At 40.0% G+C, this 23,257-nt stretch overlaps 1 protein-coding gene across 1 annotated transcript in view; it reads right to left on the reverse strand.

Annotated features, from left to right (window-relative positions):
• The window catches only part of GRIP1 (glutamate receptor interacting protein 1), a 230,696-nt gene that overhangs the window by 57,816 nt on the left and 149,623 nt on the right, over positions 1 to 23,257 (reverse strand). The gene's annotated exons all lie outside the window — the stretch shown is intronic.

Genomic DNA, 23,257 nt, shown 5'->3' on the forward strand with positions numbered 1-23,257 from the left:
TGCTTGCGGTTGGACTGACTCAGAAGCCAACACCTCCCCCTTAAGGTGTTAAGAGTCCAGAGCACTGATTGGTCTGGACGGCTAAGCCTCTTGGAACTCATCTCATAATGTGCATCAGAACAGCACAAATACCTGGAGGCGATGGAACAGCTCAGAGACTTAGGGGAAGAGCAGGCTATAGAGTGTTTACAGGTATGTGTTTTTGAAACAGATGATAATAGCTCCAGATACATAATACTTTATAGTTTATAGAGCATTTTCTTCACAATGACCTTTTGAAGTAAATAGGGCAAGTATTATTATTATCATCATTCTATAGATGATAGAGAGAAAACCAAATTGAATGACTTAATGTCACCCAGGTTAAATATCAGGGCTGGGCCTGAAACCCGGTCCACCAACTCAACATCCTGCTGTTTTCACACCACCACAATTCATTGCCTAGAGCTGAAAAAAATGGCAGGATATTTTCAGGAGTCACTTAAATGCATCAGGGCATCGATGCTGCTGTTAAGTCAGAGAAGGTGGACACTGACCTAGCATTGTGTGGTGGAAGGAGGGTTGAATTTGGAATCAAAAGACCGGGGCCAAGTCCTTGTTCTGCCAGTTTCTACCATTATGACCACAAGTAGGTAACTACCCTGCTGTGGGCTTCAGTCTCTTTATATGTAAACTTAGAGGGTCAGACTTAATGACCTCTAAGCTACATTTCAGTTCTAAATCTATGTTCCATGGCTAGATTGGGGCTGCTAGGTGATACAGTGCATATAGTACTGGGCCTGAAGTCATAAAGACCTGAGTTCAAATCCAGCCTCAGACATTTACTATGTGACCCTAGGCAACTCACTTAATCCTGTTTACTTCAGTTTCCTCATTAGTAAAATGAGCTGGAGAAGGAAATGGCAAATCACTCCAGTATCTCTGCCAACAGAACCTCAAATGGGGCCACAAAGAGTCAGACAACTGAAAAAACAACTTAACTGCAACGACGACACAAGTCATATTATTAATGAGAGATCAATGGTTTGGGTGACCATCTCCACTCCTCACACATTGGAAATCCATTCTTGGCTATGCTCCGAGAAGACATGATGCACTGTATGACTATTCTATGATTGCTCCCCTTCTGAAATAACATCTCCACTATTAAGCACTATCAGTATGAGTATACAAGAAGTCTATGAGTGAAAATTGGGTTGAACAGATAAGAAAAGGGATACGAACACCATTTTATCACCCTTATGTAAAAGGTATGACAAGGGCCAATTCTATGACAACTTAGAAATTGAAGTGGTTTTTTTTTACCAAAAAAAAAAAATTTCAAAAGCATGCCCAGTTTTCATTATTTCTTCCTTTAGCCCATGGCTTCTGAATGGTGAAATGGACACTTTAATTCTCTAGCTAAAGACACAATGAAATGGCCTGCTGGCTCCTTTAACGAATATTGTGTTTTCAAGGTTGGCACGCATCAAAGAGACCATTAACGTATCCTTGTTTTCAGAACAGGCAACTGTTCTGTTAGGATATGAAGCCTTAAAATAAGGAGGAAAGAAAAGCTTGAGTTAACAGTTCAATCATCAGGAAGCTCAGTGAAGGATTACTGTGAATACAGATGGAAAGGGTCTGCAGAGGAATGTCACAGGCAGAGGGACAAACACATCATGTGTCCTATCCAGCCTTTTGTTCAACTTCTGGCTCCACACTCGAGCTCTGGAAGACATCTATCTTTTCCACTTGCTCAAAGTTCCCACAATGACCAGGTGCTATACCAAGAGAATTAGAGGCTACATCCCATTCCAGACTTCCAGGAGCTCATATACAATGAGTCTATCACCACAGAAAGGCAGTGCGGTATAAGGAGAGGCCAGCCTTGCAGTCAGAAAGATCAGCTTGGAGAGACTTCAGGAGATAGTGGAGGAGAGAAGGGCCTGGCAGGCTATGGTCCATGGGGTCATGAAGCACTGGATACTACTGAACAACACCAAAAGTAGCTGTGTGACCACGACCAAGTCGGCACCCCAGACAAGCCTCCATGATGATGACGTAGAGATGGCTTGCCAGTTTGCATCAATGGATGGAGTTTCAGATGAGTTGCTAATTTGAACTGGTGGAAGTAGTTCTCACTTAGGAAGTTTCACACAATGAATCATGGGTCCAAACCAAAGACAAAACAAAAAGAAATTAACAAAAAAAACCTCTTAAATTTAGGAAAAACTGTATTCAAATCAGGATGCATTTATTCTGGGTAAATTGACATCTGGCCCTCAAAAGCTACAACTGTTGGGTGACAAAGCTACCTCCAGTCTATTGCTTAAGCAGCTGGTAATAGGTGAATGATTGCCTCTAATAGGCTGCTAAGTGCATCATCAGAATAAGGTTTGATTTATATAGTGAATGAAAGTCAAATCCATCCATGTTTTATGCTGTATGATAGATGGAAACCATTTAAAATTTTAAGGATCTCTTTACACTAAGCATAAGCTGCTTTCTTTCTTTGGCCTGCCTCTGTCCAATCCACTTCAGACAAACTTCTGGGTTTTGCATCCTTCCAGTAAAAGTGAGCAGAGTTAAGATACAAGTTATCTCAGAGAACCTCATATGGTTGCCTGAGGTAAGTCATTATTTAATTGGCTTACTTAATCTCATGTTCCCAACATTGTGGTCCTGTTGCATATATAGCAAGTCTCTTGGTTGGAGGGGAGGGGGTCACTGTGCAGTCAGTACCCAATGAGAGATTGCTGGTGCTTTTCTATATCAAAAAAGCATCACAAGATCACAGATTTAGAGATGGAAAAGATCTTAACGGTCACCCAGTTCAATTCCCTCATTTAACACATGAGATAACTGAGGCTCAGTGTTATAAAGATAGATAGTGTTATGGAAGAAAGAAGCATGAGCTTGGACAGACTTTAGGAGAGAGTGGAGGATGGAAGGGCCTGGCACGCTATGGTCCTTGGGGTCATTGAAGAGTTGGATGTGACAGAACAACAACAAAAGTCACAGAGGCAGTATTTAGACCCACGTCTTTATGATTCCAGGTCTGTTGCTCCATCCACTAAACCCAGCTGCCTGTGTGCTGTGATATACCACAGGGGAAGCTTCCAATCTCTGGGATTCTTCCAGGCAGTTCACAGAATCTGAAAATTCCTAGGTTGGAAGAGATCTCAGTGAATACTGAGCCCAATTCATGTTGGAAGAAGAATCCCCACTACCACACAGCAGCTAAGTGGTCTTCTGACCTTTTCTGGAACAATCTGTTGCCTTTCAACACAGCCGATCCACCTTCTGGACCAAAGTTTTTCCTCACTTTGAGGATAAAGTTACTTCATTGAAATCCACCTCCTTCATTCCCTCCCCCCGTCATTGTTTCTATGCCTGCCAAAGAGAACAAGTCGGATACCTCATACACGTGACTGCCCCTCAGATATTAAAGCCCTCACTAGATCCTACCGTCCTCTCAAACTATTATTCTATGTCTCCTCTCTTTGTCAAACTCCTTTAAAAAATTATCTACACTCGGTGCCTCCACTTCCTCTCTTCTCTTTTCTAAAGCCTCTAAAATTTAGCTCTGAACTTACCATTCAACCGAAACTGCTCCCTCCAAAGTTACCAATGGGCTCTTAACTGCCAGGTCTAATGGCCTTTTCTCAGTCCTCACATTGATCCTTGACCTTTTAACATTTAGCTAACTCTCCTCTCTCTCTCTCCTCTCTCTCTCTCTCTCTCTCTCTCCTCTCTCTCTCTCTCTCTCTCTCTCTCTCTCTCCTCCTCTCTCCTTCTCCCTCCCTGTTTTTGTGACACTGTTCTCTCTTGTTTCTCCATCTATCTCTCTGGACAATCCTTCTCAATCTCCTTTGCTGACTCATCATCTATGCATGTACCCCATTACCTTTGTCCCGGGCTCCCTTTTCTCTCTACTTTCTCTCATTTGGTGATTTGATCAGTTTCCATGGGTTCAATGACCATGTCTACATAGATGATACACACACATGCATTTATACATATATGAATAGACACACAGATAATATACAACACACATGGGCATACACAACATATGCATATGTGTACACAACATATATGTATGTGTGTATACACAAACTTTTACAAAGATACATACACACATCTTTAGTCCCCTTCTTGAGTTCCAGATTAGGTAGGAGATGTGGACTTAAACTAGGACAGTGTGAATGGTGACAAAAAAGACAAGATCTGGCTACTGGCATGTGGAAGAAATAGGGAGAAAAGAGTTAAGGATAATACACTAAGACTGAACTTTTGTGACTGCAAGGATGGTGATGCTCAAGGTTGTAATAGAAAGTTTGCAGGAGGTGTGAGTGTAAGATGATGAGCTCCATTTTGGACATGCTAAATTTGAGATGCTTAAGGGATGCCCAATTCAAAATGCCCACTGGGCAGCTGGTGATATTAGTCTCTACAGATTGGAAGACAGGAGAATCTTGAGGCAGGGACATAGGTGAGGAGGCTCTTACAATAGATTGGAAAGGCTGGGACAAATGTCAGAATATTACAATATTGTACATCTAGTGCAATGAAACAGTGACATAATTGGAATCATCAGACCTAGGCTAGACTTCTGTTTTCTATGTGTGACCTTGGGCAAGTCACATCACCTGTACTAGCTCAGGCAAAAAGTGATGAAGGGGTAGCTAGGTGGCATAGCAGATAGAGCACCGGCCCTGGAATGAGGAGGACCTGAGTTCAAATCTGGCCTCAGACAAAACACTTGACATTTACTAGCTGTGTGACCATGGGCATGTCACTTAACCTCATTGCCTAGCCAAAAAAAAAAGAAAAAGTGATGAAGACCTAAACTTAAATGGTAGCCCTGTGTATAGAGGAAAGGTAAAAGATGTAAGAGATATTGCGGAGGAAGAAACAAGATAGCAGAAACATAATAAAAGCTTGTTGATTGAAAACCATCTCAGTTCTCCTGAGTCTTCTCTTACCTAGGGTAAACATTCCCAGTCTCTTCAATTCTCACTTGGCATGAATTCAGGGCTCTTCATCATTCTAGTTGCTCTCCTCTGGATGCTCATTGATGTTCTTTGTAAAAATGCCCAGAACTGACCACAATACTCTGGATGTAGTCTGACTATGGTGGAATACAGTGGGTCTCCTTTCATTACGCCTGGAAGCTATACCTTCTCAGTGTAGGCCATGATCACATGAACTCCGCCATACTGACTTATACTGAGTTTGTAATCCATTAAAACCCCTAAATATTGTCAGGTAAACTAAAGTTATGGTACAGCGGAGAAAGCATTGAATTTGGAGTTAGGACACCTTAGCATCAAACACTCATTGTTGTTCAGCTGTTTCAGTTGTGTCCCACTCTTTGTGACCCTTTTTTTTTGAGGGGGTTGCTTTTTTTTTTATTTGTGAGGCAGTTGGGATTAAATGACTTGCTCAGGGTCACACAGCTAGTAAGTGTCAAGTATCTGAGGTCAAATTTGAACTCAGGTCCTTCTGACTCCAAGGCTGGAGCTCTATCCACTGTACCACCTAGCTGCCCCATTGAGGGGGTTTCTTGGCAAAGATACTGGAGTGGTTTGCCATTTTGTTCTCCAGCTCATTTTACAGATGAAAAACTAAGGCAAACAAGGTTAAGTGATTTGCCCAGGGTCACAAAGCCAGTAAATGTCTGAGGCTGGATTTGAACTTGTGAAGATGAGTTTTCATTGCTCTATCCATTCCACCACCTAGCTGGCTCCAGACATTTATTAGCTCTAAGTAAATCACTTATCCTCTCCTCACCTCTAGAATGGGGATAATATAAAAGCATCTACTTCACAAGATTATTGTAAGAATCAAATAAGATAATATATGAAGAGCTTTGCACATCATAAAACATTATATTAATATAAGTTATTACTTTTCATCTTGTCCTCATTTTTTAAATGCAGTTCAGATAGAAATGGTCTTTGAACAAGTTACTATTCTGCTATTATTCTTTTATATTTAACATTCCAAGGATTATTGCATAGGTGGATAAAATACTTGCTTTACTGTAAGTGACTAAAAGTACTGGATGACTAAAAGTCACTGTAGTTCACAGATGTGATGTGGATAACAATAGACAGGATAGTGGGTGTGATATGTACCTCTTCCTATTTCCACATGGCTGATTTCTTCTGTTAGGCCTCTATATTTTAAAAGGTTTTTTTAAAATTCCATTTAGCTTAGAGATTATGAATATTTGATACGGTTTCTGCTATTAAAATGATTTTCTTCAGTTTTTATGGCTCAACTGTTATGTCTAGGATTTTGAACAACAGTTAGTCTGTGAAAATAGTCCAGTTCTGTCAAAGTTAATTGGCTAATGATCCAGGATATTTTGAAGTCTATAGTTACAGGGTGGAGATTTATCTGTCAGTCCATGAAAGACAAGTAGGCATTTCATGTATAACTCTAGCCACCAGGTTGTGTCTTGCTGGGTAATTGGTAGGTGCTAAATTTTTAAAGCCTGCAAAGATGGGCCGCTCAGCTACTATCATCTCCTGGCACAATCAGCACGGATCAATAAGTTTGGCCTCCTTAAGGACAACCCATCCGTAATTCCTAGTGCCAATGACTTGGTCTTGAATTGCCATCATAAACCTTTCTTTCCATGTCTGTACAACATCCATTTGTTCAGTGCATCTTTGACACATTGTTGGTTGAGTTCATATGGATTCAACTCATGGTAGGCCTTTGGATTCCACTCTTGGGTCTTATTCATGCCAGAGACTCCATTTGGAGGTAAACCACTTTTCATTAGGTCCAGCAAATATGATGGTATATTCCTATTGTCAACTTTTACTAATGACCAGTAAAGTGATGTCTGCTGGTTCTAAAAGGATTTCTGTAAATTTTTAATCTTTTTCTCATGCGCTCCGAGAAGTCTAAAAATTGTCTTCTTCCTTAATGATGAGATAGTACTAATCTTTCCACAGCTGCCTTAGGATGACGGACCCCGGGTCTCATTAATATCTTACAGGTTGCTGTTAGAATACTTTCCAAATCTGTTAGGAGTGGAAACATTTTATGGTTCTAAAAGTATTTTAAGGCTAGTATTACATTGATGTGAATTGTTTTAAAGTGTTTTTCCTTACAAGCTTTAGTTTCACTATGACAGTAAGTCCTAACTTACTTAGCCATGGCTTCTTCCATGGTAACTTTATGCCCAGTGCATTTTTACTGGAAGACACCAAGGTATTTATAAGTATCCGTTATCATCATTCAATTTGAAATCTGAATTCAAGCTTGAAGCCTTCAGCCTCTCTTTTTACTTGGCATGTATTAAGAACTTTATGCTTATTGAGTTCAAATGGCATCTCTTGAAAAAAGTTCCATTAGACCGTGGATTCTTATTCTGGGGTCCATGAAGTTGTTGTTGCCTTTAATTTCATAGTTGTGTTTCATTATAATTGGTTTTCTTTGTAATCTCATATATTTTATTTTGTGCATTTAAAAACATTCTTCTGAGAAGCAGTCCATCAGCTTCATAAGCTTTCTAAAGGGGTCCAGAATACACGTACAAAAAGGTTTAAGGAACCCCTGTATTAGATAAAGAAACTCTTTGATGTGTTGTTTTTCCTTTCTTTTTTATAGAACCATATATCTCAAGATTATACATATATATACAAACACATACATACATATAATCAAGTGACTAATATTTGGACATGACTCCCTCTTTGATTTGGAAGTCACACTAAATTCTATTTAGGCAAGATGATAACGTGTTTATGCTAGGCATAGGAGATGGAGCCAAGATGGCAGAGTAAAGGCAAGGATTCACCTAAGCTCTCCCCCAAACCCCTCCAAATACCTTTAAATAATGACTCTAAACAAATTCTAGAGCAGCACAACCCACAAAAAAAATGAAGTGAAACAATGTTCCAGCCCAAGACAACTTAGAAGGTCATCAGGAAGGGTCTATTGCACCAAGGTGAGAGAGGAGCACAGTTGAGTGTAGGCCACACTAGGGTAGACCTGGCCCCAGCAAACCAGGAACAGGCCTCGGGGTGACTGAATCAGTGGCAGCCCTGGCAGTTTCCAAATCTCTCAGCCCACAAGGGGTAAGGTGATTTGACAATGGGTCAGAAGGAGATTTATGGGGTCCCTTTGCTGGCAGCAGGGGCAGGACTCTATTGCATTGCCTCTACTTGGATCTGGGTCACAGCCCTGGGTCATAGTCCCATTGCAAGGAGGAGCACTAGCATCTCAGAACTTGCAGCCACAAGGAAGCAGGAATCCTGGTCATAATTCCAGGGTGGAAAGGAGTGCTTGTGGTCACTCACAAACCAGTGCACAGTACAGGAGAGTAGTAAACACACCTCTCCCTAGATCAGACCACCTTGGAAGAGCCAAAAACTTAGAGGTCCCCAGAATTCTCTCTGAAAACAGCTGTACAAAAAACCTGTACAAAAAAAGCTTGGGTCAGTGCCCCCTCCACCCTGGAAGCAGAGCCCCACTTGAGCATAGAGTTAAAAGTCAATAAATAGGCTGGAAAATGAGAAAATAGCAGAAAAAATTCTGACCATAGAAAGTTACTCTGGCAACAAGAAAGATCAAAACACTCTCAGAAGAAGTCAAAAACTCCTCACCTAAAGCCTGAAAGAAAAATATGAATTGGCCTCAGGCTATGGAAGGGCTCAAAAAGGATTTTAAAAATTCATCTAAGAGAGGTAGAGGAAAAATTGGAAAGAAATGAGAGTGATGCAAGAAAATCATAAAAAAAAGAGTCAACAGCTTGGTAAAAAAGGCAGGCACAAAAAATACTGAAGAAAATAAGACCTTAAAAAACAGAACAGGCCAAATGGTAAAAAGAGGCACAAAAACCCAATGAAGAGAAGAATGTCTTGAAAATTGGCCAAATGGAAAAAGATATATATAAAAAAGATATATAAAAATTCACTGAAGAGAAGAACTCCTTAAAAAAATAGAATTGGCAAAATAGAAAAGGCGGTACAAAAGCTCACTGGAGAAAATAATTCCTTAAAAGTTAGAATTGAGCGAGTGGAAGCTAATGACTTTATGAGACATCAAGAAGAAACAACAAAACAAAATCAAAAGAATGAAAAAATAGAAGAAAACATGAAATATCTCATTAGAAAAACAATAGATCTGGAAAACAGATCCAGGAGAAATAATTTAAGAATTATTAGACTACCTGAAAGTCATGATCAAGAAAAGAGCTTAAACATCAAAAAAAAAATTATCAAGGAAAATTGCCCTGATAGTCTAGAACCAGAAGGTAAAATAGAAATTGAAACAATGACTTCCTACAAGATCCCAAATGAAAACTCCCAGCAATATTATAGCCAAATTCCTGAGCTCCCAGGTCAAAGAGGAAATACTGCAAGTGGCCAAAAAAGAAAAAAATTCAAATACCTTGGATCCATAGTCAGGATAACACAAGATTTAGCAGCTTCTACATTAAAGGATAAGAGGTCTTAGAATATGATATTCAAGAGGGCAAAAGTACTAAGATTACAACTAAATCACCTACCCAGAAAAACTGAGTATAATTTTTCAGGGGAAAAAGTAGATATTGAATGAAATAGAGGATTTCTGAATATTCCTAATGAAAGGGCCAGAGCTGAATAAAAAATCTGACTTTCAAATACAAGATGCAAAAGAAGCATAAAAACGTAAACAGGAAAGAGATTCATGAGAGATTCAACAAGGTTAAACTGTTTAGATTCCTACATGGGAAAACGATATTTGTAACTCCTAAAAACTTTCTCCTTATTAGGGCAGTTAGAAGTATACATAGACAGAAAGTAGAGGTGTGAGCTGAATGTAATGGTATGGTTATCTAAAAAAATAAAATTAAATGATGAGAAAGAAGAATTTACTGGAGAAGGGGAAAGGGAGAGGCAGAATGGGATAAATTATCTGACATAAAAGAGACGAGAGATTTTACAGTGGAGGAGTAAATGGGGAAAGAGGAGAGGTGTGCACATAAACCTTACCCTCCTAGGAATTGGCTCAAAGAGAGAATAATACACACACTCAGCTGAGTGTAGAAATCTATCCTACCATACAGGAAAGTAAAAGGAGAAGGGGATAAGAGGGGGGGGGGAGAGCGAAGCTGATAGATGAGAGGGCAGTTTGGGGGAGGTACAAGTCAGAAGCAAAACACTTTTGAGAATGGTCAGGGTAAAAGGAGAGAGAGAGAGAGTAGGATAAACAGGAGGAAAATAGGATGGAAGGAAATACATAGTTGGTAATCATTATTGTGAAAACAAAGTTTTTTCAGTGAATTTCTCTGATAAAGACTTCATTTCTCAAACATATAGAAAATGGAGTCAAATTTATAGAAATAAGAGCCATTCCTCAATTGACAAATGGTCAAAGATAGATATGAACAGGCAGTTTTCATACAAAGCAAGTAAAGCTATCTCTAGTCATGAAAAAAATGCTCTAAATCACTATTGATTAGAGAAATGCAAATCAAAACAACTCTAAACTACTACCCCACACCTGTCAGATTGGCTAATTTGACAAAAAAGGAAAATGACAAATGTTGGAGAGGATGTGGGAAAATTAAAACACTAATGTACTGTTGATGAAGTTATATACCGATTCATCCATTCTGAAGAGTAATTTGGAACTATGCCCAAAGGGCTGTAAAACCACGCATACCCTTTGACAAAGCTATACCACTACTAGGTCTGTATCCCAAAGAGATAGAAAACAAAAAGGGAAAGGACCTATATGTACAAGAATATTTATAGCAGCTCTTTTAGTGGTGGCAAAGAATTAGAAATTGAGGAGATGTCCATCAATTGGGGAATGGCTGAACAAGTTGTTGTATATGATTGTGATGGAATACTATCATGCTTTAAAAAATGAGCTCTCAGAAAAATTTGGAAAGACTTACACGAACTGATGCAAAGTGAAATGAGCAGAACCAGGAGAACATTGTACACAGTAAGGCTAGGCAGAACTGTCCATATTTTATATCAATTGTCCTAAACATTATAGTCTTGTTGGCAAGTTTTAAATACAGTAGTTTTCCATGTGAATGCCAAACACTCTAGAGTTCTCACAATATGTGGCTCTGTTGTAGGACATGAATATGCCATGAGGGCAGAACTAGACAGTCAAAGGCTTTGAGATCATCAACAAAGGCAGCAGAAATGTTAAAATGTTTGGGGTGGGAGGGTGTTCAATAGTTACCAAATTGAAGATAAGCTGCTCTTTGCACCCCTGGAACTCTGTGGCTCACCCTTTCTTGCTTCTCATCTGATATTAGTAATACAAGCAGTACATGCTTTCCAAAGAGCACAAACACATTAACGGGCTTCTATTTGGATGGGACACAGCCACCGTCATCCTTTGGTAGCTGAAATGTGATACTTTCTATTAAGAAAGATGGGATCAAGCCTGAGAGAAGGTTGGTAATTCTTTTTTAAACAATTCATGCACCACTGTGAAACTTTTGATCCAGTAATTATGGACCTCAGCCACCCAGTTTTACTGAGGAGTAAGGTTTCAGTCACTTCCCTTGATATGCTTGTTCTATCCTTTAGATTAATAGGGCAGAAACTTTCAGTTTGGGGATTGATCCAACTTGCTTCTTCCCTCCCTCCCTGTCTCTTTCCTCCTCTTTCTTTCTTCCCTTCCTCCTTTCCCTGTTTCTCTTCCGTTCCCTCCTCTCTCTCTGCCCCAGAACTAGGTCAGAAGAAGTATATGAAAGATGTGGTGACAGAGATGACAGGATTTGACATCTGTTTGGATGCATGGTGTGGGTAAGAAGTTAAGGATGAGACTGAGGCTGGACTGGCAGAATCATGGTGCCCCTGCTAGTAATAGTGTGGCTCAGTAACAGTGCCCTTTGGAAGGAAAGACGATGAACTGAGTTTTGGCTATGATGAGTCTACAATTTCTTTGGGATGTCTAGTTAAAATGTTTAAAAATAAATAATTGGTGATGTTGGAATGTAGCTCAAGAAACAGAATGGGCCTGGATATATATTTCTGGGAATCATCTACATAGACATGCTCATTAAATCCATGGGAGCAGATGAGTTTCTCCCCCTGCTTCATCACTCAGTAACCTCTCTGCCCTTAAGGTTCATGCTGTTCATATCTACCACCCAATCAAAATTCTGGTAGTTGTTGTCTACAGACCCCCAAGGCTCTTTCTTTCTTCCTCAGTGAGTTCAGTACCTGGTTCACAATTTTTCTTTCCTCCCCAACTCTTGCCCTTCAATATACATACTGACTCTCCTTCGAACACCCCAAACAATCAGTTCCTCAATCTATTCATTTCCCATGAGCTAATCTTCCACCCCACTTCAGCCACACGCAAAGATGGTCATACCCTGGATCTTGCCATTGCCCACAAATGTACCACCTCTGTGTTCAAGAATTCTGAAATCCCCTTATTTGGCTATAATCTATTAGCTATTCAACTTTCCCTTTGCCTTCCCTTACAAAAAGCCTACTCTTCATTTGTACTATGACCTCCAATCCCATGGCCCCTCGATTATCTCCCAAGCTATCTCCCCTAACCTAACTACTCTCTTCTATTTTCTCCATCTTGATCCCTTGGTGAACCAATTCAACTCTACACTGTCCTCTTCTCCTGAATCCCTAGCCTCCTTATATCTGCAATTATATCCAGCCAAGCCTCAGCCTTACTTCACATTCACCACTTACCACCTATGTGCTGCTAAACAAAGGTGGAAAAAAATATGCAATCATTCTGAGTAGACCCTCTCAAACTTATGATATACAATCTAAACCTTGCCCTGATTGCTGCTAGGCAATTCTATACTATACTTTCCTTTTTTAACTCACTAAACCACTCTCCACAACAGCTCTTCCAAACCTTTTCCTTCCTCAAAACTCCCACAGTTCCCCTTCTACTCTCACCTTCTAAGATGAGAATCTTGCCTTATATTTTACAGAAAAAAAAATTGAGACCATTTGCCATGAGCATCCTCTTCTTCCTTCTTCCTCACCTCTTCTCACTCAGTTGCAATCTGCCATGATCTCCTCCTTTAGCCCATCTCAAATGATGAAGTGACCTTACTCTTTACCAAGGCTGACCCCTCTTCTTGTGATCCCATTCCATCCCACCTCCTCTGTTAATCTCACTCACTTATTTTCAATCTTTCTCTGTCTACTAACCCATTCCCTACTGCCTATAAACATGCCCATGTCTTCCCTATCCTAAAACAAATCTCACACGTTCCTTCCTTCCCCTCTGCTTTTTCCATCCTCTATCTGACCTTTTTAGCTAAACTCCTTGAAAAGGCCATCTACAATAGGTAGCTCCACTTTGCTCCCACTCTCTCCTTAACTAACCCCATGCAGTCTGGCTTCTGATCTTATCACTCCATTGAAATTGCACTTTCCAAAATTACCTGTGATCTTAGTTGCCAAATCCAATGACCTCTTCTCTATCTTCATTCTCCTTGCCCTCTCTGCAGCCTTTGACACCACCAATCACCTGACAGCGTCAAGTGATATTCTTTTCTCTCTAGGTTTTCAGGATGCCACTTCCTCCTGTTTCTCTTACTTATCTGACTGTTCCTTCTCTATCTCCTTTGCTGGATCCTCTTCCAGATCACACCCTCTAATTGTAGGTATCCCACAGGCTTCTATTCTGGCCCTCTTCTCTTCTCTCTCTATAGTACTTCACTTAGTGATCTCATTACTGCCATGCATTTAATTACCATATCTATGCTGATGATTCTCAAATCTACCTTTCCTGACTCAATTTCTCTGCCGACCTCCAATCTTGCGTCTCCAATTGCCATTCAGATATCTCAAACTGGATGTCCAGTAGATATCTGAAACTCAATGTATCCAAAATGGAACTCATGATAATTTTCCCCCAAAACTCCCCTCAACCCCATATGCACACACATACATACCCTCCCTATTGATATAGAGGGCAACATGATCTCCCATCCTTCAGGCTCATAACCGAGGAGTCATACTGGACTCTTCACTTTCTCTCACCCCCCACCCCATACCCAAGCTTTTACCAAGGTCTGTTGATTTCACCTTTGCAATATCTTTTGAATATGCCACCTTCTCTCCTTTGACACTGCCATCTCTCTGACACAGACCCTCATTACTGCACACCTGGATTATTGCTAAAAGCCTGCTAGTGGGTCCACTTGCCTCAAGCCTCTCCCCACTGCAATCCATCCTTCATTTAGCCACTTAAGTGATTTCCCTAAAGGACAGGTCTGACCATGTCACACACAGACAGAGACACAGACACAGACACAGACAGACAGACAGACACACACACACACACACACACACACACACACACACACACACACACATACACAGACACACGATAAACTCCAATGGCTTCCTATTATCTCCAGGAGAAATACAAAATGCTCTGTTTGACATTCAAGAACTGTTATAACCTAGCCCCTCCTACCTATCTAGTCTTTTTATACCATAACCCCTCCCCAGTATATGCTGTTTGATCCAGTGACACTGGCCTCCTGGCTGTTTCATGAACAAGACATTCTATCTCTCAGCTCAGTTCATTCTCTCTGGCTGTCCCTCAAGCCTGGAACGCTCTCCCTCTTCCACTCCAACTACCAAACTCTCTGGCTTCCTTGAAGTTCCAACTAAAATCCCATCTTTTAGTAGAAGCCTTCCCTAACAACTCTTAATTCCAGTGCCCTCTCTCTGTTATTTCATATTTATCCTGTAGGTAGCTTGTTTTGTAATATTTATTTACCTGTTGTCTCCTACATTAGATTATAAGCTCCTTGAAGGTGAGGACTCTTTTGCGCCTTTTTGTATCACCAGTGCCTGGTACACAGTAGGTGCTTAATAACTATTTACTGGTTGATTGATGGCAAGTCCTGGAGGACACAGTGGCAGGGCAGATGATGAGTCTTTCAATTTCTATTTTACCCTCTGGTTCTAGAACATCAGGGCAGTTTTCCTTGATGATTTCTTGAAAGCTGATGTCTAGGCTCTTTTTTCATCATGGCTTTCAGGTAGTCCAATAATTTTTAAATTATCTCTCCTGGATCTATTTTCCAGGTCAGTTGTTTTTCCAATAAGATATTTTACATTGTCTTCTCTTTTTTCATTCTTTTTGTTTCATAGTTTCTTGATTTCTCATAAAGTCATCAGCTTTCATTTGTTCCATTCTAATTTTTAAGGAAGAATTTTCATCAGTGGGCTTTGGGACTTCCTTTCCCATTTGGCCAATTCTGCTTTTTAAGGCATTCTCCTCGTTGGCTTTTTGAACCTCTTTTGCCATTTGGGTTAGTCTATTTTTTAAGGTGTTATTTTCTTCAGTATTTTTTTTGGGGGGTCTCCTTTAGTAAGCTGTTGATTTGTTTTTCATGATTTTCTTGCATCACTCATTTCTCTTCCCAGTTTTTCCTCTACTTCTCTTACTTGCTTTATTCAAAATCCTTTTTGAGCTCTTCCATGGCCTGGGACTGATTCATATTTTTCTTGGAGGCTTTGGATGTAGGAGCTTTGACTTTGTTGTCTTCTTCTGGTTGTATGTTTTGATCTTCTTCATCACCAAAGTAAGATTCTACAGTCTGACTTTTTTTGTACTGTTTGATCATCTTCCTAGCCAATTACTTGACTTTTAAATTCTTTGTTAAGGTAGGGGTCTGCTTCCAGTGTGGAGAATGTCACGTCCCAAGCTTTGGGGGTTTTGTGCAACTGTTTTCTGAAATACTTTTAGGGACCTGTAAATTTTCAGTTCTTTCAAGGTGGTATGATCAAAAGAGAGGTGTTTACTCCTTTTCTAGCCTATGGTCTGGTCTATGAGTGACCACAAACACTCTTTTCTGCCTTGGAACTTGGAACACCACCACACCAAAGCTTCTCCTCACCCTCGGACTGCCATCCAGATCCAAGCACGAACAAAGCAAGAGAATCCTGCCTCAGCACCAGCAAAGAGATCCCTGCAATCCCTCTCTGATCAGCTGCTTGATCCCCCCACTATCTGTGTGCTGAGAGCTCTGGAAGCAGCTGCCTCCCTGGGGCTGTGCCAGCACTGGGGCTGGGACCGAGCTCCTCTTTCACGGAGGTCCAATAAACCTTTCCTAATGACCTTCTAAGTTGTCTTTGGCATTTGTGATTTGAGAAGTCTGGAAACCATCACAGCTGCCCATAATTCAGTCCCTAGAGGCCTGCTCCAGGTTCACTGAGGCCTGGTTTTTGACTGTGCACCCATGCTGAACTGTGTTCCTCTCCTAGCCTGGTACAACAGACCTTTCCCATCAACCATCCAGGTCGTCTTGGGCTGGAAATTTGTTTCACTCTTTTTGTGGGTTCTGCTGCTCTAGAATTTGTTTAGAGCCATTTTTTTACAGGTATTTGGAAGGGCTTGGGGGAGAGCTCAAGGAAGTCACTGCTTTTACTCCACCATCTTGGCAGATGATAAGTCCTAGAAGATCTCCACCTCACCAGATGGCTGATACTCAGCTCATTCAAGTGCTGTGACCAGATATTTCATTCTTATCAACACCATCACAAACCTGGAATTTGCTCCCTGAACAACAGTTCAGATAGATAGAATAGAAACCAAGTAATCTTCAAGTTGTGCTTCCAGATCCATCTGTCTACTTAAGCTTTAGCCTAACTGGCATCCTTATGGTCCCTCAATTTTTGATATGGATAAGAACTACCATTTAGAATTTAATAGCTATAATATTTCTAAAACATAAATGCTCAAAGGTGTCCCATCAGTGCCGCCCATGCTGAGGTCCTCATGATGAGAAGGGGGCTATCGTAGGGTTAAATGAGAAACACAACTTTTTCAGATAAATAAATGCTGTGTCAATAGAGAGCTCTCATGTAAGACTAAGCAGATGCTAATGATATTATAAACAGAATTTATGTCACAGCAGAAGGTTTGCAACTATTAGTGAAAGGCATGAAAGGAGGCCAGTGTACTTGCTTGCACGGCTCCACTCTAGTTAAGAAAATTAATGGCACCATGAAACAGATGTAAAATGGCAGCATTACTTATCTGTGTTGTTATTTTCAGGATACTTGAATGCTATCTATTTAGCAAAATGAACACTCTGGCTGGGATCCATTATGGCAGCTGCTTTTTTGATCAAATAGGGATACTCAGACTTGGGAGAATAACTTCCAAGGGCAAAAATTGATGGGTCATCCAAAGTTCATGGGGGCCAGCCTGAGCAAATGAGCTATTCAGAGAAAAAGCTCCTAGACTGGATCTCACAAGCTTGACTTTCTTTTGTTGTCACATGGGCATTACACCTTGACACGTCAGAATAATATATGGCATTGTGGTGCTCCTACTCTAGTGCTGATTTTTTTAAAAACTAAATTCATTTTTGCTTTTTATGAAAACTGATCATTTATACTCCCCCACATCAGTAAGTTTATTGTGGGATCAAGTGAAAGAAACAGAGAGAGACCAGCTATTCCATTAGGAACTATTTTTGTTTGTTTGTTTGTTTGTTTTACAATGTAAACCATGGCATCCATCACAGTATGTTTCATATTTGGGAGTTTATAATAAGATATTCCAGCTAGTCTAAACTCATTCTCACCTGAAAAAGCTGAAAAAAAAGACATTGAAGTCCCTGGCTTATTTGCTGGTAAACAAATATTCAGAGTCACAGCCCTTCAGGTAACGACTTCACTGAATGCTAAGGGCATTACACCAACCCCTATTTGAAAATATGTAAAAATAATTTGCCTTGGAAATAACAAAAAGGCAGCCTCAAAGAATGTCAGCGAACAGTTGGAGACTTTTATGAAAGTTAAATGTTGATGGATTGAAAAAGAAGAGTATCTACTAAAGGAAAGGAGACACAAATCAAAGAGACAGCTGTCAGTTTGACCCTTAGTAAACACATAATTCTAAGGTGTTGCTTGGAAGCTTCTTGCTCTGAAGCATGGATGGATGTGTTTAAGTATACGGATACTGAGTCAGGAAATTCAACCAAAGACCAACAGAAGATGTCAGAATAATGGCAAATAGAGATTAGGAAAAGAGCACTCTTCCAAAACCAATTTCTTTTCAACATTGAAAGAAACAGCTAACATGAATAAGTCTGGGCAGTTGAAGTAAGAACCAAAAGTCATCTAGAGAAAGTTTCAACAATAGATAGAAGGCCTATTTCAAATGCATTGGTCATAATAAAACATTATAGTTAATGACTGTGGAACTGTTGGACAACAGAATGAACTTGAGGACAGGGACCATTTCATTTCTCTCTTTGTATCTCCCGTGTCAAGAATTAGGGCCTTGAATCTGTCATATTCAATTGAATTCATTGCATGCTGTGAAGAGACTCCAAAAGACAAGGAATCAGACCAGAGACTTTATCAATGCTCAAAAAAAGTTCTTTTAGTAAAGTAAATGGAAAAAAAAATGAGAGAGGTGTCACTGGACAAAATGTTTACATCTTAAAGCAAAAATCTGTTAAAGCTAACAGCAACGCATGCCAGCCAAGGAACCGAGTTATATTGGGTAGCTATAAATCGTCTAGCTGTGACTGATGAAAGTAGCATTGAATTAAATAAAAAATTGGAAGCCTCCTCCTGTAGCACATACAATCTACAATTACTGTCAGAAACATTTAAAAGTTTGGGCAAAATATATCCACAGAGATTTACAGTTATAAATGATGCTTTGAGACTCAAGTCCTACATGAGATTTTATGACAGAAGATGGCAACATTTCCATAATCAACCATATGAAGAATTATCAGTCAATTTCAGATTTGTCTCTCCATGCATTGGAACTCAGTGACTGCAGCAAGAATTACTCAATACTTTGCAATCAGTCATATCTTGACAGAAGAGCAAAATATGCACAAGAAAATAATTTTAGGTTTTAAAAAGGGGGAAAAAAAAGCTACCTACCTACATTAGTAGTCCATAGAGTTTTGTGATCTTAGAAATGTCTTAGCCATTTTTTCCTGTTTATTTTTGAGCTTCATTAATCAAGACATTTTGTGAACCAAGCTTTCTTGGTGGGAGATAGAACACTGGGATCTCCCATCTCTTCTGCATATGGATGATCAAAACATAAGTGCTGAATGATAACTTACTTTAAAAGCAGGTCTGTAAAAGTATATAGTTAAGAGGGATCTGGTTTGGACTAGTATATCCTTTCAATAATTCCAGGGAAGATGAGGACCTTAGGCAACACATCTCAGTGGAATGAAGACTGTATATAAGAAACCTGACGAATATTAGGTGTATGAAATTGAGCAATGGTCTCCAAATTAACTATACAAAAGATTAAAAAAAAAGTATCACAAAAAACTATCAGAGGAGTGTTGTGACTTTGCTAAGTCTCATCCTGATCAGAACTCAAACCACCAGCAGTTAGATTCATTAACACATCAAGAACCTATAAGTAAGTATGGACACTCCTACCAACACATGCCCACATTCTAGCCTCCATAACTTACAGTCTTAGAGAGTTGCCTGAGGCTCAGAGAGCTTACGTAACATCCTCATGGTCACACATCTAGTAAATATCAGGAGTTATGAATAAAGTAGGTAGAGTTTGCCTCCATGCCCTCTTTTTTCTGGGTCCTTTTCTTTCAGTACCCTCCCCGATCCTTGGGCACTGGGTTCTCTCACCTACTCAATTTCTCCTGTCCTGATCTGATTCAAATCATTCAGACTAAGGACTTAGGAATTTTATATGCCACCCCTCTCAGCAGGTTTTATATTTGAAGACAGGGCATGCAGAGGGAGAAATGTAGAATAAAGAATAGTAACTTTGGCATTTCTCACATCGATTGATCAATGTTCTTCTATTCTGAAATCACACCATGCAGGCAAGTGCCTATGCTTTAAGCAGTCAGGTCTGCACCTTCATGTTCATTTATGGATTCTGTCTCTTGTCCACCTTCTGGTGTGTTTACAAGTATTATAGCAGGCCCATTAAGATTTCAAAATATTATGTACACAGGACAGTCACTAAATTATTTTTAGGGAAAAGGATTACTGGGAGACATGAAGAGGTGATGAACAAAAAGGCAGACACACACCAGAAAATGTGAATCTGTTTCTGTCCAACTGCTTGGTGGCTGCTTCTGAAGCTGCTGCCAACTTGTCAGCATGCCTTGGCTTTGAATGTTGGAACATCCCCAGTCACGTGCAAAATCTATACTTATCTTTTTACTTGGAAAATAAGGCAGCTGAGGTCTGCTTCAGGTTGGCAGTTGATGCAGCAAAATATGCTTCCCAAAAGGCAGAGCACTCTCTGATGGAGGGTTCTCTCCACAAATAAACCCAAAATAGAAAAGAAAAACCAAAACCAAAACCCCAGAAGTGGTTGAGTTTGAAGAATGCAGCTATAAATACAGATGACTCTAATAAGGGGTGGCATGAAATTTAAAGCTGGAATGGTGAATTATCAATACCTACAAGACACAGCTTGAAGGACAAAGTTCTTGGCAGGGTGTTGCTGCCTTTCAAAGAATCCTAGAATCTATTTGGATAGTAAGGACAAAGGTTTGCTGGAAAGGTGGCAAGCAAAAGAAAGCACAGGTATTGACATGGGCAACATAGTGGCTCATACTTGAAACCCATAAGAACTGAATGGTGCAAAAAACGCTTTTGGACTGCTTAAAATCATGGAGGAGTCAGATGGCTACTAGTATGTGAACTTTTTGGCAGGGGCAAAGACCTGCCATTGCAGGTGGGGTACAGCATATGCAGGGGAAAAAAAAGTATTTGGCCAAAATCAGAGAAAGTAACAATGAAGAAAGAGAGAACTGGAGAACTGGGGGAACTGAATCATACATTGTTTCACCTTAGGTTTCGTGAGATCTTATTACCAGAGTATACATAGCCTTCAGACCACATGAATGGAAATGCTGAATACTTTTCTTGTTATTGTTTGGTCATTTTGGGGGTGTCTGATTCTTCATGACTCCATTTGGAGTTTTCTTGGCAAAGATACTGGAGTGGTTTGCCTTTCCTTGTCCCATTCATTTTACAGATGAGGAAACTGAGGTAAATAGGGTTAAGTGACTTTCCCATGGTCACACAGCTAGTAAGTGTCTGAGGCTAGATTTGAACTCAGGAAGATGAGTCTTCCTGACTCCAGGTCCAGTGCTCTATCCAATATGTTGCCACCTAGCTGCCACATTAGAAGGGGCCATTTACAGAAAGGAATACCACATGGACAGCCTGAGTTAACACACTCATCATTTCAGGCAGAGTAAGACCTACTCTCTCCAAGACTGTAAATTATGGACAGGTTGTGATGCAGGCATGTGTTGGTAGAGGGAGTGTCCATATTTACTAATTATAGGTCCTTGATATATTAATGAATCCATCTGTTGGTGATTTGAGATCTGGTCAGGATGAGACATACCAATGTCACAAAACCTCTCTGGTTGTTTTTTGTGATATTTTTATAAAAATCTTTTGAAAAAGATTTTCAATTCCTGTGATTTCTTCCTTCTTAAAAGTTTATGTTTTATTTCTGAGCCATATCATGGTAGAGCTATTTAGAGGGCCTCTCATATTCAGGACACATTCTATGACAGGTCTGTACAACCTGCAGCCTGTGGGCCATTTACGGCATGCCAAAGGATTTTGGGCAGCCGGTGAAAAATGTAGAGGAAAACATCTTTTGCATGTAAAGGAAATCCTCTGGTGGTGCAGGTCTGCTCTATGATATAGTAGAAAGGATGTTGGATTTGGAATCAGAGGATCTGGGTTCAAATACTGGCTCTGCAATTACTGTGTGGGCTTGGGTAAATCACTTAACTTCTCTGGGCCTCAGTTTCCTCATCTGCAAAATAAGAGTGCAATACTAAATGATACCTACGATCCTCTGAAGCTCCAAATCTTTGTTAGATTGGACTGGATACTTTGACTTCTCATGGTCATTTTAAGGATGAAGGAATTAAGAGGATGCCATAGGTTGCCAGAAGTCACTCCATTTTCATAGTTGACTTTAGTAAAGGTGTTATCAGATGGGGAGCCCCTCTTTCCAACTCTGCTAACATAGTTTTTCAAGCTTATGATCTGAGGAAATACAAATTGCCAAATGTACCATATTACCATGACCTCAAACAGAGACAAGTGGCCCTGTTTTCTGCCCTAGTAAGTGGTCAATTTTTGTGGAGGTGCCATGTACCACCAAGAAAAAGGTATATTCCTTTATGCCCCCATTCAGTTTTCTCCAGAGATCAACCATATTTAACTTCTCTAAAATTCTACTGATTTCCTTAACTTCTTTCTTGCTTATTTTGTGGTTAGATTTATATAGCTCTGAGAGGAGGAAGTTGAGGTCCCCCACTAGTATAGTTTTGCTGTCTATTTCTTTCTGTATCTCCCTTAATTTTTCCTTTAAGAATTTAGATGTTATACCACTTGGTGCATATATGTTTAGTAATGATATTACTTCATTATCTATGGTACCATTTACCAGTATGTAATTTCCTCCTTAGCTCTTTTAATTAGATCTATTTCTGCTTTGAGTAGCTCTGTTTTGGAGAAAATGTTGAAAATACTGTTAGAAAAGCAAATATTGGAACTAAGAAAATCAAAGAGCTGAAAGGGACTATAGAGATAATCTTATACAATCCTTTCAACTTTACAGATGAGGAATCTACCACCATTTAGAGAAATGAAGTGATTTGTCCAAGGTTATTTTGGACAAATACATAACCATGCATAGCAGAGCTGAGCCAAGAACCCAGTTTCTTGGATTCCCAGCTCTTTCCATATTTCTTCAATGGGAATGTCTGGTAGTAACTCAATAGGAATGCAAACACATCCAGAAATCTCAAAGAATGAGGTAGGTGGGCTAAAGAGAAGTAGCACTTATTTTAGGATAAAGCCCCAGCTTGGGGGTCATCTAAATGGCACAGTGGATAGAGTGCTGGGCATGAAGTCAGGAAGACTCATCTTCCTGAATCCAAATCTAGCCTCAGACACTTACTAGCTGTGTGACCTGAGCAAATCACTTAACCCTGTTAACCTCAGTTTCCTCATCTGCAAAATGAACTGGAGAAGGAAATGGCAAATCACTGTAGCATTTTTGCCAAGAAAACCCGAAATGGAGGCATAGAGAGTCAGACATGAAAGAATAACTGAGCAACAAGAAAACCCATTACCTTATTTTGCTACGTATGTGTGAAACTGAGAAAATGCCCATTTTAAGCATGTGGGTCACAATTCAAAATTGGCTGAAGATTCGGCAGCCTGATTCATGCCAGCTGCCATCTCTGAGACAACACTGAAAGACTTAGGAAGCTGGAAGACAAGAT

The sequence above is a fragment of the Phascolarctos cinereus genome, unplaced genomic scaffold (assembly GCF_003287225.1).
Source record: "Phascolarctos cinereus isolate Bilbo 61053 unplaced genomic scaffold, phaCin_HiC Scaffold_1;HRSCAF=81, whole genome shotgun sequence".
NCBI classification, from domain to species: domain Eukaryota; kingdom Metazoa; phylum Chordata; class Mammalia; order Diprotodontia; family Phascolarctidae; genus Phascolarctos; species Phascolarctos cinereus.